A 13738-nucleotide genomic window follows, 5' to 3' on the forward strand; every position below is an offset into this window, starting at 1 on the left:
AGGGCTCAGGGCTCAGGGCTCAGGGCTCAGGGCTCAGGGCTCAGGGCTCAGGGCTCAGGGCTAGGGGCTCGGAGCTCGAGGCTCGGGGCTCTGGGTTCTGGGCTCAGGGTTTGGGGCTTGGAACTCGGGGTTTGGGGCTCGGGGCTTGGGGCTTGGGACTCGGGGCTCTGGGCTCAGGGTTCAGCTAGGCCTCCATCTGCTTCTATGTCCTCTCTGCTTTTAGTTCCAGCTCTGAAAATGCACACAATACTCTTGCTGCCACCCTCCTTCCAGGAATAATGCGACAAGACCTTTTCCAATCAGCCATGGAAATGAACTGTAGACTATGTAGACAGAACGGCTGTGGAGGATCCTCCCTCACCATTTTGATGAATGTGAGTGTGTGTCACGTGACTGACTGGTAGGACAAGGGGAGGCAGGAAAGCTGTGGAGAAGCTTTGGTCAGGGTTGAGGGACTTACATACATGTACAACAGGCAGTGTGGACACAGGCCGAGTTAGCATGTGGATGCAAAGTAAAACTGGCCTTCATCTTTCTACTTTGGGGTAGATTCCTCATCACTGGACAACTGTGAGGAGGAGTGCTTGCTTATTACTCTCTTCCCAACACTGAGGGGTTACACTGTTTTGTCAACCCAACCGGCACAAGCTTGGGGTCATGGGGAAGAGGGAACTTCCATAGCAAAAATGTCACTAGAGTGTTCTCTTGGTGAGCCTATGGATGTTTTCTTCATTAATCATTGATGTGTGAGGGCCCATGCCACTATAGATGGTGCCACGCTTGGACGTGTGGTCCTTGGAGCTATAAGAAGGGTAGTTGGATGTAAGCCTGGAAACAAACCAGTAAGTGCAACTCCACCAAGGCCTCTGTCTCTGTTCCTGCCCAGAGGTTCCTGTCCAGAGGTGCCTGTCATGAGCTTTGGCTCTGATTTCCCTTCGGGTTAATCTTTTATTTCCAAGCTGCTTTTGGTTATGGTGTTTGATCACAATAGAAACACAAAGTAGAGCGGTTATCTTAAACTGTCCATCTTGAGGAAGAGTTAGAAGATGCTAACCCTGGACATATATGCCTTGCAGGGGCTGACAACCTCATCAACAGCCTGTGAAGCAAAAGATCCTGCCCTGTGGAGTCACAGCCAGCAATAGGGTCCAGCAATAAAACAGATAAAAACAGCCATGCTGTCTCTTAGACAAGGATTTTGGGAGATTTTGAGTAAGCTGGTTTGATGGTTGATTTTGGTCATCAGCTTGGTTAGATTTGGACTGAACTAAGAGACATACCTGTACAGGTCTGTAAAGGCTTTTCCAGACCCCCCCCCCCCAGGGTGAACAGCACCTTCTGGAAGCTCAGATATAAAGAGATCCAAGGACAAAGCCGTCCTGCATCTCTTCCTAGTGAATGAGTCTGTCCTGTCCTTAGTGTCACTACTGCCAAGACTACATCTTCTCTGTGTCCCAACATAAACTAAAGACCAGGGGCTTTCCAAAGTCCTTCAAGCCTTCAACAATCCCAAGTGTGCCTGTGCGTGTGCATGTGCATGTGTGTTCCAATACATATTCACTCTGTTGGTTCTTTTCCATGAATACAATGGGTGAGGCCTCTATCATGAGCAGAAAGTAGGGTTGCTCTTCTGGCTGCTGGTTGAAATATAGCTATTGCTTCCCTGGTTCAGAATGTCTGTGAGCCTGGAATAAGTCCCTACATCTTAGTTGGCCCCTAGATTTTAGCACAGCTGACACCACCATGATAGAAGTACTGTCAGACCTTGGAACACAGCAGGAAGGCAGCACCACCTGTAGGAGGAATGGCTGCAGCCACCTCAATGTAAACAAGGTGTGTGGGGGGGGAGGGTGGGCATGCGCAGCCACAAAGGCATCTCCTGCAGGAGGACCCAATTGAAGACTGCCTTAGAGACCAAGGATTGGTGACACAAATAATGACAGCCAATTAGGAACTGCTGTTTAGAAGCGATGCTTTTCTGGGACCAGTGGGGTACAGGTGGAGGATATTAAAGGTACTTGCAGCAGCGTTCAGACGAGCTTGTTGTCATGGGCCACCTTACCTCCAACTCCCAAGGTTAGGTAGGATTGGACAGCACTCATCCGTCCAAGTCTGTAGTTCAGGAAAAAAAAAATCATCTCTAAATGTACTTTCTGGCTTCTGTAGTTCTGCTTTTGACTGTTTTTGCTAACTGAGGTATGTTAACCCAGGTTGTGGTTTCTGTGTTTCCACCCTGAGAAAGGTTCAGGATTGCATTTGTGTTCCAAACACTTGCAATAGTCGCCAGCCGGCTATTAAAGACTCTGTCGGCTTGAACCTGTGTCTGAGTGCTCGTCTCTGGTGGCTGTGTCACAACAGGGTGACAAACACACCTCTGATGCTAGACTGAGATGGGGACCTGATGCACCTGCCTGTCTCTGTTGCTGATAGCAGCCTGGCATGGATGTGACTTCCTGTGGCTGAAGCCCATATCTGTGTCTGTTGCTATTAGCAACTTGAGCTAAACCTCTTCTCTCCAGCCATAGACACATCTACCCAGGTCCTGGTTTGTGGCACTATAAACATCCCATCCACCTCCTTCACAGGGCAGTGTGTCCTCATTCCAATTAGCTGTTGAATCCGAAACAGAACACAGGAAACATTATGAATCTTACAGAACAACCAGAAAGCAAAGTACCTCAGCAAGAGCGTTCTCTGCCAGAAAATGGTCTGGTATGTGCTTACTGCTTCCAACTGTTCTCAGAACTACTGTAGCTGTACACAGTGTCCCTCAGAGACAAATAAAACATCATCACCTGTATTCATACTCATTTTCTTGTGGAAAAAAAATACAAATTAAACTGAGCAGAAGACACCAGAACTTAGTAAACCCCTATGAGATCGTGGACAGAAATTTTTCACATTAGCATTTTATTTAATTGCACCTGAAAACCTTCTCTTGAGCAGGGTAATTGTCCTGGAGGAGATTGGTGTCACTGGTAATTGTTACTTTCACCAAAGATTTAATAATATTTTACAAATGTCAAATGAGCATCTTAGATTGGATTAGAAAATTAAATACTTAAAGTTGAAAATATAATTATTCAGAGAGACATCAAGTTGATGTATGCTTTTCCCCCCCTCAATGTTTAATAAGCAATGAAATGTGTGGGGAATGGAGGACTTGTACTGTAGTAACAAAGCGAGGTGAAAGCCAGGAGAAAAGGAGAAATCACCCCTGGGGTCTAAATGGCCGGACTACTCTGCCCAGGTGTGGGGGAGGGTGGAGGTGAAGCTATTCCTTGATAAGGTGATGTCACTCCAAGGGTCCACTTGATTGGCTCAAGAAACACTTAACACATTAACAAAGGTCATGTCTTTGTGAGAGGTTTTGACGAGCTTCACAGAGCCAGGAAGACCTGCCTGAGGTGAGCTGCACCATCCATGGGCTGGGGTCCTAGAATGAACAGATTGGAAGTTGGGAGTGGTCTCGGTGCAGGTTCACTCCGTGTGTGTCTGCCGCTCATTCCTCTAAAACAGGAGCAGACACGGAACACACATTGCATGGACCCCCTGCCACCATAGACGCCTGCCCTCAAACCAGGAGCCAAAACAAACCCTTCCTCCTTGAAATTGTTTAATCGCAGCTGTAAGAAAAATGGTGAAGACATGATGAAGCATGTGACACGGCTACCAGCTGAACCCTGTGTGCCCAGTGATGTTTTAAAAAACCAACTTACAGTGTGTGTGTCCTTAGGTTAGATTTAGTATGGTCTTTTAAAAAAATTCTTTCATTGAATTTATTTATCACGTGTGTGAGGGAAGGGGACACATGATCATCCTGCTGTGCAAGTGGAGGAAAGAACATAGCTCTCGGGGTTCAATTGTATCCTTCTACAGGGTCTCCAGAGACTGAGCATCTGAGACCATTGGGATTGGCACTGAACACCCTTTCCCCCATCCCCGCTGTGCTGTCTCAAGGATTGTGCTTGTGATCGTCTTCACAGACTTACTCCAGAATAGATGGAGTCATGCAACTGGCCTAGATCCAATGTCCTTACAGAAGGAGGAACACAGGCAAAACCATACAGGGTGCCTTGTGACAGAGCAGAGGCAGCGATGAGGTGGTTACCAGTCAAGGATACCCAGGAGCACTGAGGAACACCAGGAAGCACTGGAGACCCCAGGGGCTCAAAGGAAGGTCTGGAGCCAATATCCCTAAAAATTTCAGACTGAACCAGTTTCTACTTACATTTATATCTCAGACTCCAACTGTGAACTAAGACACTCTACTGAGCCAAGCAGCCTTGTTGAAGGGACTCTTGAGTGTCTGCTCAATTCTACAGGACACCAAAGAAGTTGGTAGTAACTGACCAGTACCAGGTTCAAACAGGTTTTCTAGGACATTTTAGATCTGAATGTCCACAAAGCCTCATTTGATCAAAGCTTGTCCTGTAGTTGATGACCCCATTGGGAGGTGGTAGACACTTGAAGAGATAGGATGGTTTGGAGGATACGCCCTGAAGAGTATTTTTGTCTGGACCCTCTCCACACTGCTTTCTCTTTCTGCTTCTTGTCTGTCATGAGGCGAGTTCTTTTGTGCGCCCTACCATGAGCCCAAATAAACCCTTTCTGCTCTTAAGTTGCCTCTGGTATTATGTCACAGCAACACATACCCAACCCAGCTGCTTTCTCTAAGTCATGAAGTCCTAAAGTCTGCAGAAATGGCAGATGCTCCATTCAGACACCCAGGGAAAATTGTCTAACTTAGGTAGAGTCACCGTGAGAGCCAAAGCTGTCTCTAGCATTTAGACAAAAGGCACGTATAAAACAGGTATTCCAGAGTGGGGTCTGACAGCAGGAGTGTAGGGTAGCCACCCCTACAACCACTACCACTACCATGTCACCATTAGCTCTGTCCACCACTGAACAGACGTGCTGCAGGTAACAGGGCTCAATCTTTCTGGAACCTCTTGATAATCTAGTGGCACCTGCCTCAGAGTCATTTCTCCCAAGGGTGAAGAATTGGGACAGATCACTCAGGGGGTTCCATTCAGGCCTTGATCTTATTCTGCTCTCTGTGTCCTTGGAACTAAGAGACCTCAGTCCTAACAATAATGGCTACAGGGCCATGTTCAGGCTGTGGGGTGGCCAGCACACAGGTAAAGGCAACTACAGAGGCCAGTGTGGAGAGTAGTATCGGGGGGGGGGGGGGAGGTTGTTAAGTTTAGAGACATTTTTCTAAGGCTGAGAATGTTAATGAATGACAGAAGTACTGTCAGGCGAACTTGTCAGTCTGGAACATAATTCCCTAGGTGACCCGTCCAGGGGTACAGTGCATTCAGCAGTCACAGATTGCATACCCACAAATTTTGCCTCCCAGTATAGCTCATTTCTCAGCCAGAGCCAGCCAGCACTTGTTGCCTTTTGGATCCTCCATGTATATAATAAGTGGTCAGAGTCACTGCCCAAGGCTGAGCAAGGCGGTCCACTGTCCTCTGGTCTCATCTTTCATAGACACACGCTGTAACTCCAGTCATTAGTGTCAAACTCTTTGTTGGTTTTTGGTGATATGGTGGCTTATGGTGGAACTTCCCCATAGTGACTGGTGAGCTGTAAGGCTGTGGTGAGCCTCAGAGGAGATGAATGCATGTCAGATAAAGTCGATTTGGGCACAAAGTATAGTGGGTTCAATGTCAATGAATGAACAACACCAAATATGGTCTCATTCAACAGAGACACACACAAAACAAGTCTACAGAGGGATGGTGTCCTTTCTATAAGAAACTGCTACAACTGCCTTCTCAGTTAAAATCAAACTTCAAGAATATGGTGTCTGCTTTTATGTTTGTTTGTTTAAAGACAGTGACTCATTTTAGCCCATACAACACTGGAACTCACTGTAGATCTCAGGCTAGAACCCATGACCGTTTTTCAACTTTTGTCTCACCAATGTCAACACCAAGATTATGGGCATGTTGCATTTGTGAGCAGACAGTGACCATATTCCGTTTGCTCATATTCCCACACTATGCTGATAAGGTCACTGGGAGTTTCGTTTGTAACACAAGGGAAGAGTGATCAAAACCCAGTGGAGACACCGTAGAAGCCGTGGATCGGGGGAGAGAAATTACATGAAAGGTCGTGAGTGAAAACCTCAGGAGAAAGGTGAACGCTTAAGTGGAGGCAAGGCGGCTTGGAGAGGCGCTAGTGAGTTGTCCCACCACAAGCCAGATCCAGGGCCTGCACGCTCTCACACTGTCCACGCTGAATCTCTCTCACAGACCGTGCCTTTGGTGTATCTCACTCAAGTCTCCAAAACTCGGGCATCTTCTGCTCCTACCACTGGTCACAGCAAGTCTGACAGTTACCAAGGAGCGTGTCCAAGTACCCAGCAGGTTGGAGTCACATCTGTTTTGCCTCCGTATCATGATCCCTTGATGGCAGCTCCAGCACAGGCTTTTCAAACGATGTGTCAGTCATTTGTCCTGTTGTTTTGGCTGAATAACTTACACATGAGCAGAAGGAAGGAAAGACCTACTTTGGCGTTCAGTTTGAGGGTGAGCCCATTACAGCAGGAAGTTCTGGTGTGAGGAGCAGGACGCACGCATGCGCATGACTGACTGGCAGCACTGTGTTCTCAGCTAGAAAGCAGAGAGTGCTCGGCTCCGCTCATTTCTTTTTATCCATTCTGGGATCCCAGACCCTAAGTCTGTGTGATTTACATCCAGAGGTCTTCTGTCCTCAGTTAAACCTCCCTAGAAATGCCCTCACAGATACACCTAGAAGTGGATTGCCATGGTGACTCTAAAGACTAATGCTCAGCGGTTAGAGCTGGGTAGAGAAATCCAGGGCAGAAGCTTTCTCTCTCCTGTCATCTCCCAGTGTGAGAACAGCAGAGCATTGTTGTTGCATAGCTTCCTCACTCACCTAACCAGGGGAATGTTCACAGTGCAGAAAGGTCTCCAGAAACAGAACCTTGGGGTATTTGAGATTCAGTTGCAGTAGACTCAATTCTTGTTTGGGGGCCTTTATCATCCGGAATGACGTTTTCGTAGTAGTCCAGACACACATAAGTATGGGATGCCAGATTGGCTGGGTAATCACAGTCAGAAATAAATGTGGCTGAAAGTAAGCTGAAGCCAGAAAAAGAATGTGGCCTTTGTTGAGTGTTTCTCCCAGTGAATGGAAAGTCAGGCTCCATCCTGTGAGAAGGAGTTGAGTATGAGCTCCTTCCTCTGCCTTGAATGCCAGACATCTGACTCTACCTCTCTCTCCCTGCAAGGACCTCATGCTCCGGGAATAAGATACTCTGAGATAAAAGGCTGTAGGTCTGGGGTTCAGTCTGGTGATGCTGAAAGTTTCAGGCGATCACCAAGGACTTCAAGGTAGGCATGTGAGCCATGAGCATCCATTGGCATTTTGTGAGACAGAGAGAAAGGAGTAGAGACACTCATTAACCATGAGTAGCCAGAGGTGGGGATGACCATTGGGGCATTAAGAGGGGGAATAGGGACATGAGGGAGAGGAGGATACCCTTACACAGCACTGAGCTCTGTAACTGACCAGTCTCTGACTCAGCATCACTAAGTTCTGGAGGACCAGGTGCACCTGTGCTGTGTCAGCACAAAGCCCACTTACCGTCTTCTCTTCCCCACTTTTTTCTCTTCAGTCATTCACACACACACACACACACACACACACACACACACACACACACCAATGTCCTGATACAAACATAAAGGCAGACACACACACATACACACACAACGATGTCCTGATACAAATGTAAAGGCAGGTCAGATTCAATGTTTCAAGCCATCCATGAGTGTAGCAAGCAAGACAGACTAGGAGCCACTAGACAAGGCCCAGGATCCAGAAAACAGCCGAAACAAGATCCCCCAATCATCTTTGTGACCTTTGAAAAAACAGAGAGGGAAAAGATTAGAAGGGGTGAAGGAAGGTAGTCACAAAGAGAAGGGAGGAAGTGCTGGAACAAATCACAGAGAGCAAAAGCATTTCTCTCCTGAAAAATTTTCTAGACCTACAATGCTCTGAAGCATGATTACCTGGTACCAGTCAGCCATGACAGGTCTTTTTTTTCCCAGATTCTAGACTTCTTAAAGAGGAGAAAATACTTAGAAATTTTATTTTAGATTTATTTAGTTTACTTTCTATGTGTCAATATTTTGCATACATACATACATACATACATACATGCATACATACATATGAACAGCACACATGTGCAGTGTACTCAGAGTCCAGAAGAAGACATTGGATCTCCTAGAATTGTAGCAATAGACAGTTGTAAGCCAATGTTTGGGTTCTGGGAACTGAACCCAGACCATCCCCTGCAATAGCAGTGTACCTGCTCTCAACCCATAAGTCACCTCCCTAGCCCAGGAATACTTTCAATAAAATACTTCAGCAGGCATCTTATCTAACAAATATACAGTTAACTCAATTTAGTTTTATCTCATTTAAATATTTTATTAGCATTAATTACAATAATGATTTCATTCTGACTTTTTCATAATGCATAAAATATATTCAATCACACTCATCCTTGTTGCCGTCTCCTGCCTCCCATATTAATTTCTTTCCACCTCCCAACTCTACCTCGCTATAAAGACCTGCCGTAGTTTGACCCTCTGCCTTGCATAGGAGTATAAAGATAAAGGGAGTAACCCTCATGCATAGCAAGTAAAACTGGCTATGGTATGGGACCATATGACAGGATGGGTCACATGATCAGGTCACTGACTCCTGAGTTACAATAGTTGTCAGTAGGAGCTGGAGTATGCAAGTCTTAGCCTGGGCTGTTTGGAGCATCGTTATCAATAACCTGATGCAAAGATAAGAGATTTGTCATCATACTTACAAGTCCCAAAGGCACAGAAGAAGGCAACACAGTATATGGCAGCCAGAGGCCAATCAACCCTAATGTGCTGCAGCACTGTGGGACCCAAGCAGCAAGCTGCGGTCTAGCTGCAACTACAGGATCCCATGCAGGGAGAGAGGCCTGGATGGAGACAGTGGAAAGGCTCGGTCTGCAGTTTCTTGGCATGGATGTGCACAGCTGCTCAGGTCTCACCTGGGCGGGTCTGAGGCTGGAAGCTGCCCCTGGTCTTCCAGTTGGGCAAGCTGAAGTCACACACTTGGTTTCCTAACCCAAAGAATGTTGGGAGGTGGCAAGCAGTTTGATGGGACATGACAAGAACACAAAAGGGTTGTGACCTGTGGAAGTGAGGCTCAGAGCAGTCGTCTGCCCACAAGGCTAGGTCTTATCACACATGTCTTGAGGGGCTGTAGGACAGAAAGCTCACACCAGGAACAGCTCAAAACAACATGAAGAAAGAAGGACTTATTCAGGCACAGGAGCTGGTCCAGAGCCACTTGCTTCCTTGCTATGGACTTGGGATGAGCCAAAACCTTTTAAGATGGGAGAAAACTTAGGGTGTAAGGCACGTCTTCGTCCTGTGGAGCATTAACACATGTGACATGAAGAACCACAATACCTGCTCAGACCTTCAGGCATATGTGAGAACACTAATCAGCAACACATAGGAATGAACTAGTATTGGCCACTAAAATATGAATGAATCTTTATGTAATTATGTGGAGGGAAAGAACGTCAACAACAGAGAGCAGGTTTTATTAGCCCACTTATGCATCATTCCAGAACATGCGCCCTTGTCATGGCAGCAACAGGCTGAACAGTGGTGTCCTGGAGAAGAGCGGTAAAGAGGCAGACAGAAAGGGATGGTGAGGGGGCAGGAGGGAACTTTCAGGGTGAAGGAGCAGACAGAGCAGAGCCCTTGGTGTTGCTGGAGTTGGGGTTGTGTATAGAGATGACACACCTCTCCAGTGTGCATCTGAAATATGTGCAGTTTATGTACCTAAGTCTGACTTCAGTAAAGGTGTGAAAACTTAAATCTGCTTTTGTCTTCTTCTCAAAGAGTACATTGGATTTTCACGTGTTGACTGGTTGAATATTTCCCCAAAGCTATGAAATATTTTACCACATTGGTTTCATAGTCGCATATCTCTGAATCAGAGCTGACCACATTAAACGGAGACAGATTTCCATATGTCAGTCATAATACCCCTGAACCTAACGCCCTCATCCAAGATCTCTTACATGGCCTGATTTTCAGAACAAAATGAAGCCCTTAATATTTCACACCTGCACCTAGTAAATCGCTTAACTGTTGTCTTCTTTTGCCATCACTGATACATAACTCAGCATTGGTCAACCCAGTTTCAGCCTCTAGGCACCTCTCCTAGGACTGAAGTGGTTTCTGATTTTACTCATGGTACCCGGCTCATTTATCTCTTTTTCTCCTCAAACAGATCATCTAGTAATCAAAGAGCATCATTGCTAAGCGCATCCAATCCTGATCCATATTCCACCGCCTTCCAGAAGGAGAGGAAAAATGAGACAGCACTGACAGCCACCTGTTTCCCCAGAGTCCAGAACGTGCTTCCAGATCTGCTTTCTAGCAGAAGGCACGGTGAGTGGGAGGAATGCTGAGACACAGACTGCATGCAAATGGCCGGATGCAGAGGGCATAGGTCTTCACAGACTGAAATGGGCTTAGAACCAGCGTTCTCAGTGAGGTAAAGAAGCAGTGCACCCCTAGGGAGAAGGCACCCAACCTCAGCCTCTAACACACTCCCTTTGGCAGGAGGATTTTCTCACGACCTTCACAGGTGCTGAGTACAGCCCCAGACTGTCTGTTTCCTCTCACACAAAGGGCAGCAGGTGTGTCTACAGGACTCTCTGGCAGACAGCACTGGCTATAAACTTGTTCCTTGTCTACAGTATAGCCAGCAAGCATCAGGAGCAACACTAGAGCCATGAAGTTGTCTGAATCACTCTTGAACGTTTGGGAAGTTGTCTAATTGAGTAAGTGATTTCCAAATGTTAACTGACATATCAATGAAGCAAATTAGACTTGAGTCAAATATCTTTGGCTGTGAAAATTCGCCTTTGAGAAATATTGTCTGCATGATGCTCTGGCCTTTGGCCCTACATTCTTAATTCCATAATCAGAAAATAGTTGAAGATTCATATAAACCTGTGGCCATTGTAATGTAGGCATTTAGCCATATCTTCTGCACAAAGTAAATAAAAACATTAATAGAGTTTATATCAATGAAACATTAAACAAATCCTATTGTTAGTGATTTAAATAAAAACACTGTTACAGATTATTCTTTTTATAAGATATGCAAGCATCCAAAACAACACATTGTGTGCTAAGAAATTTAATGATATGGAAACAAATGTAGCCTAGAATGTTAAGGATACAAAAGAAACTAAAGAGTGCAACATTGTTGTGACTCAAAAAGTAAATCAAATGGGGGGAGGGCAGGGAGCCAGCAAGTGTGTAGTTCATGGCTAACAGTAGCCACTACTGTAGACCCAGTGGAATAACTGAAAGCTGCAAAATGGAACTCCTCTGTGGTGGTTTGAATAGGATAACCCCCATAGATTCAAGTGTTTGAAAATTTAACCCATAGTGAGGGGCACTTTTATGAGGTGTGATGGTTTGTATATGCTTGGCCCAGGGAGTGGCTCTATTACAAGGTGTGGCCTTGTTGGAGTAGGTGTGTCACTATGGGCATGGGCTTAAGACCCTCATCCTAGCTTGCAGGAAGTCAGCATTCTGCTAGCAGTCTTAAGATGAAGATGTAGGACTCTCAGCTTTTCCTGCACCATGCCTGCCTAGATGCTGCCATGCTTCCACCTCGATAATAGACTGAACCTCTGAACCTGTAAGCCAGTCCCAAATATGTGTTGTCCTGTATAAGACTTGACTTGGTCATGGTGTCTGTTCACAGCAGTAAAACCCTAACTGAGACAAAAGGTGTGGCATTAGGAGTAGGTGTGGTCTTGCTGGAGGATGTGTGTCATTGTGGAGGTGGACTTTGAGGTCCCATATGCTCCAGCTAGATCTAGTGTGGCACACAGTCTCCTTTCGCTGTCTGCAGATCAAGATGTAGAACTATCGGCTCCTCCAGCACCATGTCTGCTTGCAGATCACCAGAGTTTCCTACAGTGACGATAATGAACTAAATCTCTGAAACTGTAAGCCAGATCCAATTAAATGTTTTCCTTTGTAAGAGTTGCCTTGGTCATGATGGTTCTGCAGAGTAATAAAACCCTAACTAAGACTCCCTCATAGCGCAAAGGCCAGGGTACTTTCTTCTTCATGCTCTTGTGCATTTTTTTTTTTTTGCAGTAACTATGTAATACATTTGTTGACTGTGACAATATACCACACAGAAGTATCTTAGAGGAAGAAGGGTTTGGTCTTGCTCTTCATAAGGAGATACATTCCAGACTAGAAAGCCAAACCAACTCAGAAAGCCAAGCCAGCCTAACTCTCTGGTCTGTCCCTATAGCTTGACATTTGGCTGCTAAACTTTGTATACGAAAGCCTCCACAGTGTCCCAAAGTAGCATCCCCATCTGAGACTCAAATGCTAGAACACATGAGCCTACGGAGGCCATTTTACATCCAGACCATTGAATATTTTCAACTGAAACAAAGTTACCTGTGAAACAAAGGGGCCCTCCGTTTCTTCAAAATTAAACAAACAAGCAACCAAACAAACACAAGAAGAATGAATTTTGCACTCCACAAATGAAAGAAAGAGATGCAGTAACAAAGCAGGGAGCAAGCATGGTGTAGCCTATGCACTGGCCACAAATTTAGTTAAATAGCAAGCATTTGAATGATTACCAAGTATTTACTGATGGGCAAACTGAAAGACTCCATCCGACTCTGCAATTCATTTGCCTGTGCAAACAGCCCTGCTGCAGATGCATCCACAGGACCTTATGGGAAACAGAGGCTTATGGGAAGAGTCTGGGTTTGAAAAAGATGGATTAATACAAATGTGGGGGAGATGACAGAGATGAAAAGAGAGAGGCTACAAATGTCACCATTCACGCACGTGCTGTCTTCAAATTTTGCAGTTCAGCATATTTGGGGACGTTCTGAAGATAAATCGACACGTAGTGGACCATCTATTAGTTTCAGTGAGTTGAAACTGTGCTGACCAGTTACCGAAGAAAATGGCATGTCAATATCTGGTATCTCTTCCAACCCTCCTCGTGTGTCTTGTATTCACACAGGATGTACCACCTGGGCACAAGATCACAGTGCAGGGTTACTGGGACCCTACTTCTACAGGGATAGCTCCTATCCCCTAAAACATTACCACTGAAAATAATGATTGGGTGTGTGAAATCCATCGGAGGATGGATTTATGAATCCTTTGAAAGTCCTGTTCTCAGTTCTCATGGCAGTCTCCCCTTCTACCCGCTCCCATCCTGGTCACCTCCCCGCCCCTGGTTCCCTTTGTCACATGGGCCAGCTGACAGTAGGACTGGAAGGACAATCTGAGTGAAGTCCTATCTTTTCTTTGTTTCTGACTCAGCATGGAAAGTCTCACTTGCCAACAATTACATGGCTTTGGGTAAAATATTTGGTTCTATTTACTTATGATCAACTCCAAAAAATTATATGAAAGTTGTCTTGCCGTTTTCTGAACAAACAACCATAATGATTAGGGAGATGAAACTGTTAACAAAACTTGTTGCTCAAATCGGAATCACTACAAAGAGGTAAGAAGCCGCCCAGGCCTCCTACACCCTACAGTTGCTGCTCCAGGTTGCAAAAGAGCAAGTGGGCTAAGGTTATGTATTCAGACACACTGCCAGAGTGCAGAGGTCACACCACTCC

General features: G+C 45.7%; 1 pseudogene; it reads right to left on the minus strand.

The window, feature by feature from the left end:
• LOC114620254 overlaps positions 1-13738 on the minus strand; it is a 47452-nt pseudogene that overhangs the window by 30957 nt on the left and 2757 nt on the right.

This window comes from Grammomys surdaster, unplaced genomic scaffold (assembly GCF_004785775.1).
Source record: "Grammomys surdaster isolate TR1022 unplaced genomic scaffold, NIH_TR_1.0 167, whole genome shotgun sequence".
Taxonomy (NCBI): Eukaryota; Metazoa; Chordata; class Mammalia; order Rodentia; family Muridae; genus Grammomys; species Grammomys surdaster.